Source organism: Mus pahari, chromosome 14 (genome assembly GCF_900095145.1).
Source record: "Mus pahari chromosome 14, PAHARI_EIJ_v1.1, whole genome shotgun sequence".
NCBI lineage: Eukaryota > Metazoa > Chordata > Mammalia > Rodentia > Muridae > Mus > Mus pahari.
Window position 1 is genome coordinate 15,221,118 of NC_034603.1, and position 6,695 is coordinate 15,227,812.

The following is a 6,695-nucleotide window of genomic DNA, read 5'->3' on the forward strand; positions in this document are numbered from 1 at the left end:
AAAAAAAAAAAAAAAAAAAAAAAAACAAACAAGGGTGCGGGAAGAGCCCTCTGCAACCTGCATTCATTCATGAGTATAGAATCAGGTCCTGTCCCCCTGGCCTTCATGCAAGGCTACAGGAAGAGCCCCCTGCTCCTATGACTGCATGCATGATTACAGAATCTGCTCTGTGCCTCTTTGGCTTTTATGCAAGGGTTTAGGAAGTGTCCCCTGCTCCTATGACATCATATGTGATTATAGAATCAGCTCCTTGTCTCCTTAAGCTTCACACAAAGGTGTAGGAAGAGTGCCCTGCTCTTATGACATCATGCATAAGTATAAGACCATCTTCCTGACCCTCTAATTTCATTCAAAGATCTAGAATCAGCTGCTTACCCCTCTGCCTTAATACATAGATGTAAAATCGGCTCAGTGCCCTGATCTTTTCATGCATGGTTGTAGGGTAATCTCTGTGCCCTTGTGTCTTGATGCATGGATGTGAATCAGTTCTCTGCCTGGCCTTGACGGTACCAGGGAATAAGGATAGAAGCAAAGCAAGTTCCAATTAACGTCTTGTCTAACCACCTCTATCTTGTATATATACGTGATCATTGAGCAGCTGTGAGGTCTGCTGATACCAGGGGAGGAAGGTACATTGACAGTCATGTCTTCTACTGCCTCGTAATGGAACATGTTGTTTTTTTTTTTTTTGGGGGGGGGGTTAGGAGTAATGACTAGTTTTCCTTCCCATTGCCTTCTTCTCTATGAAGGTAGAGGCTGAGGAACTCACTATGCCTCACTGAATGGGGGTAGGTAATGTGAATCAGTGGTAACTAGCCTCCCTGTCCAGTGCTTTGTGATGGTTTGAGATGGTTTGTTGGTTACTAGCCTTATATCAATGACAATTGAATTTTTGATGGTTTCAATGAGAATGGTCCCCATAGATTCATATATTTGAATCCTTGGTCCTAAGTAGGTGGAACTGTTTGGGATGAATGAGGACATGTGACATTGTTAGAGGAGGTGTGTCATTAGCAGTGAGCTTGGAGATTTCAAAAGCCTATGCTAATCTCAATGACCAGTTTCTGTCTTCAGCCTGTGGATCAGATGTAAGCTTTCAGTTACATTTCCAGTGCCATGTCTGTCTGCCTGATGCCATGTCTCCAGGCAGAATGTTTGTGGACTCACTTTCTGAATCTGTAAGCTTCAATAAACTCTTCTTTCAGTAAGTTGCCTTGGTGAAGGCAAGTTGTTTCTTCACAGCAATAGAAAAGTCACTAATACAGGAACTTTCTGTTTCTAGTGGGTAGATAATGGATGGTCAGCTCCACTATGTCTTCATCAGAAAACTAATTGCCACCATGTGCTTCTGCTGGGTATTGGGTATATCACCTGATTCTACAGGATAATGTGGTGGTGGTGGGAGATCAAACTATTACCTCTACTAAGGTCTTAAGCTGCAGGAGAGGCTCTGAAAGGATTGAGTCTACACTATGTTGTGTGTTTAAAAGTTTCATGTTGAGTATTATTTAGTATTCTAACTTAAAAAAAAATTCTGTGTCAAAGAAGTATGGCCTGGGAGAGTTTAGGAAGCAATCCTTCATCAACAAGATTTCGAAAGGATGACCTGAGATGACTTCTGAAGAATTGCTGAACACAAACCAATGAGTTTCTCTCTGAGCATTATCTTAAGACAAATCATAACTACCACATGTGAATGTTTAGAAAGAAGGATGTTTGTTCCAATAGTAGTCAATTAATTGTTTACTTAAGTGCTATCTTGATTTACTGTTTTGACTAGTACACTAATGTTCACTCATCACAAAAGTTCAAACAATATGGAAGAATAGAAAAAGATTAAAAATAATTTGCTGTGCATACATTTGTCATTGCCTAATGTCTGTTTGACTAACTGATTTTCCTAGGTATGTGTTGATAGTTAAATAATTGCAATCATAAATAAGAGAGTCCTTGGTTATATTGTTTGTTGTTGTTTGTTGTTTGTTTGTTTGTTTGAGATAGGTTCTCACTATGGGGCCCTGACTGCCCTGGATTCAATGCACAATCCAGTTAGACTCAAACTCACAGAGATCCACCTGTTTCTTCCTCACAATTTCTGGGATTAAAGTTTTGTGTAGACACTTGATCTATGCATGCTTTTTCTTGGCTTCATTTTTTTTAAGTTTGAAATGATTTTGTTTTATTTTAAGAAAATTAGATCTATCTATCTATCTATCTATCTATCTATCTATCTATCTATCTATGTTTTATAAACAGTACTGATGGTGCTGATAGTCTGTGAAACAAAGTGGGTAGCAATTTACACAAAACAGTGACAATTGTTTGGCAAAGATGGAAAGAACAGTTAGAGTAAGAAGTGGCTAAATGGATAAGTTGCTTGCTATACAAGCATGGGAACCTAAATTTTCATCCCCAGAACTCACCCAAGGCCATATGTAGTAGTATGTTTCTGCAATCCCAGCATTTCTTGGGTGATGTGGAAGGCAGAGACAAGAGAATCCCTGGAAGCTCAAGGACCAGCTAGCTTGGGGTACACAGCAGCAAAGTATAAGAGACCCTGTCTCAAATATGGTAGAAAGGAGGACTGACACCTGAAATTGCCACTCAACATCTACATGCATGCCATGGTTTGTATATACCTGTACATGTGCATGTATACACATACATCATAGATAAACAGATATACAAAGGTTTTAAATGAAGAATAGGGCTGGAGAGAGAGGTAAGCAGTTAGAGCACTGGCTGCTCTTCATGAGGACCTGGGTTCCATTCCCGGTATTTACATGGTGTCTGTAGCTCCAGTTCCAAGTCATCTAAAACCTTCTGCCTTCTGCCAGCACCAGAAACTCAAATGGTGCACAGAAATACATGAAGGAAAAATATCTGCATACATACAATGGAATAAAAGGTAAAGTTAAAAAAAATCTAGGGTTGGACAGATGGCTCAGTGGTTAAGAGCACTGACTGCTCTTCCAAAGGTCCTGAGTTCAATTCCCAGCAACCACATGGTATCTCACAACCATCTGTAATGTGACCTGATGCCCTCTTTTGGTGTGTCTGAAGACAGCTATAGTGTACTCATATACATAAAATAAATAAATAAATAAATCTTTAAAAAAATAATTTAACTGATCTTTTCAGACCAGAGACTAGAGGGCATTGAAATTATACTATACTTGTCTAGATTTTGTCATTTAACTTTTGGTCAACCATAAAGAGTTTACTAAATTTGATTCCATTTTTTTCTGCACTATTAAAAAAGCAAGCTATAGGTATTTTTTAGGGACTAGGACCCTTTTTAAGGTGAAGACTCTTTTTAAAGTGTTTTGTTATATATCTCTAAAATATTAGAACATACATAACCACTGTCATTGCATTTCACTGAAAGTAGTCATAAAATGATAATATTGTTCTGTGTTTGGTGCTGGGGATGGAACTCATGACCTTGTGTATGTCCACTGAGCTAAACCTCTTCTGGCCATTCCTTAACATGAGTTAGTATTATTATGGTGTGTGTGTATGGTGTGTGTTTATGTGTGACATTGTAGGCACATGCATTACATGGTATACATGTGAAAGTCAGAGAAAAACTCTTGGAAGTTGGTCTGGGGATTGAACTCAGGTAGAATTCTACAGCATCTAGTCAATGAGCCATCTCGCTGGTCCACAGTATAGATCCTTATGGAAATTTCCTGTGTTCCCTCCCCATTCCATTTTCCATCAAACATCTTTTCATAATTCATTCCTTGATGCCAGCATGTAGGAAGGCCTACAGATTGCATTGGGGTGTCTTTTTTAAAAGTTTCTTCCTTTTTATAGCAATGACACCCCCATTTTTCCATGCCACTAGCATATTGAAGAAACCAGATGAGTTCCTTAAAATGCCTCCCACTGTGGAGTTTTTGGATGGGTTCCTATTTCCTATAAACTGGAAGTCAGAACTGAATGATTGATAAGATTCTCTTTTAATAATTAGGGGGAGAATTCTTCATAAATAGTATTACTAAAGTACAACTTCTAACAAAAAATTGCAGGGGAAACCTATCTAGTTGAGAATAGTTATTTAAATAAAACATCATACACCAGTAGAGTACGCAACCAATCACAAAGAATGTTCAGTAGGGAAAAAAAAATGGTTGAAATTAAAATTCTAGGAATATCAAAAATAGTTGTGGTACGGGAAATGAAAAAAAAAATCTGATTAAAAGCAGATGTGTTGATAGGTGTGTCTGCTTACACGTGTCAGTGCCATCCCTACATTCACAGGGTGGAGGAAGGAGGATCAGGGATCAAGACCTTTCTGGGCTGTGCAGCAAGTTCAAGGCCAGCCTTGCATTTTCCTTTTCACTGAAACACTAGTCTTTCCTGACCAGGTAACTACCAAACTCCGGAAGGACCTCAGCCCATCAATCTATTTAGGTATTCAACAACCCCACTGCCAAATCAGGTCATATTCTGAGGTCTTAAAAGTTGGGATTGTAGCCTTTTTTTTGAGGTACACAATCCAACCCACTTAAAAATGTGCAACGTTCAACACATTACGTTAAGTATAATGATTGCAGCATTAGAATCCAGACCAGGCGGGAAGCCTACAGAGCACTTTGTTGGTGAGTCCTTAGTTGACAGACTTCCAGGTACAAGGATTGCTTAGCTGGGTAATGAGTATTGACACAGAGGAATACCCTCTCTGGACATAGCATATAGGTTATTGCTATATTAAAACAGGTGTTGGTGGTTACATGTTCTCTTCCTTTCTTACCTCCTGCTGAGAAATTAGTTCCAGACTCATGCTGTGGAACTACCCTTTTCTGAAAGATCTGTAAGAAGAGATCCCCCCCCCCCAATTCCTGCCTCTTGGGCTCTCATCTATTTGTGATGTTAATGATCCTCCTAATAAACTCTTTACCCTCAGCTGTCCATCTTAGTGTTCCCCTTGAAGCCATATTCTAGAGCTTTCAGTCATGGGTTGCCTAACAAGTGGGTATATCATGTGTTATTGTGACAGTCAGGGGTGATGTCTCTCACACACTATTAGAACTGAGATCTTGACCTGTGGCCATTTCTCCTCAGTAGATGTGGAGAAAGAAGAGCAGAGTGATGAACAATTGTAACTTTATGATAATGCTCACAAAGCAGTGGTGCCAGGTGTTTAAGAAAATCCCTCACTGGCCATCAAAAGTGATGATGGGCCATGTTTTCAAGGACTTTAGGTTCTTATAAACCTTCAGAGTATGCTTGCTAAGGAGGGCTTGGTGACTCGTATTTGTACTTCTAACCCTCAGAAGGCTGGGGCCAGAGGACTGCTGCAAGTTTGAGGCCAGCTTGGTATACATAGTAAGTTGCAGGCCAGCTATGCCATGTACTGAGGAAAGACAGAAACACCAAAACTCCCCCAAACAATAAAATTAACAAAGTGTGTCAAGTCATGGAGACAGAGATGGTACAAGATAATGTTCTCTCTCGTTAGAATTAGAAATAGTAGGGGGTGGGAGGGATGGCTCAGTGGTAAGAGCTTTGGCTGCTCTTTCAGAGGTCCCGACTTCAATTTCCAGCAACCACGTGGTGGCTCACAAACTGTCTACAATGGGATCTGACTGCCACTTCTGGCATGCAGGCATACATGCAGGCAGAGTGCTCATACGCATGCAGTACATACATAAATAAATCTTCCCAATTAGAAATAGGACATGGAGCTGGGCAGTAGTGATGCATATGTTTAATCCCAGCACTTACTTGGGAGGCAAGGGCAGGTAGATCTCTGAGTTTGAGGTCAGTCTGGTCTACCAAGCAAGTTCTAGGACAGCCAGGGCTGTGTAGAGAAACCCTGTTTCAGAAGACAGAAAAAAAAGGATTAAAAAAAAAAAGCAGGGCTGCATGCTGCTCCATCCAACACGAGTCAGACTGAGGAAGCCCCCAGCATTCAGATTTTCTGTCTCATGACAGACACACTGGGCCATTACCCTAGACACAGTCCAGACTACGTCATGGGGCTACCCTTCCCCAGCCTGTGGTAAGGAGTATCAGAAGTCAGCTTGACAACAGATGGGAAAGGAAGCCCTGGCTTCTGGTACCTTGGTATTTTTCAGGGTTTTTCAGGGTTCCGTCTTATGTGGCTGCCACACCTTTACCACTTCTTATTTCTAAAGCACTTCCCACTCCAGTCTCTGCTGACATCCGACAGAAGCTTCGAACTGTAGCACTTTGTGGAGATACCTCCTGAGTCAGAGGGAGGGTCCGGCCCTGCCATTTCCTAGCACACATCCTCAGACCCATCATTCACAATCCCAGGATTCAGTCTATCCAAAACATCCTGGGTCGTGTGAAGGGTAAATCTGAGGGATTTCTAAATATTTGGTAGCTGTGTCAACTAGGATTTGAGGCTAAAACTGTAAAAAAAAAAAAATCATTTCTCTTCACCCCTTTTCTATTTTTCAACCAAATATTTAGCAGAAAAGGGTATAAAAGTAAATTAGAAGATGTATATTCTTCAAGCATCTTCATATTTAGCATAGCTAGAAGAAGTTAAAGGGATAGGGAACAATTATTACAAATGAGTTCTGATATAGCCTGTGCTTTGCCATGGTGTGGAATGTTGTACTTTAATATAATCCATATTTTCATGGCCAATTCTCTCTTATCTCAGTATTAAGAAAAGAGTAGTGTGTGTGTGTGTGTGTGTGTGTGTGTGTGTGTGT

The 6,695-nt window shown here is 40.4% G+C and overlaps 1 protein-coding gene across 5 annotated transcripts in view; it reads left to right on the top strand.

Annotated features, from left to right (window-relative positions):
* LOC110332301 (hepatitis A virus cellular receptor 1 homolog) overlaps nucleotides 1-6,695 on the top strand; it is a 68,358-nt gene that overhangs the window by 43,557 nt on the left and 18,106 nt on the right. The gene's annotated exons all lie outside the window — the stretch shown is intronic.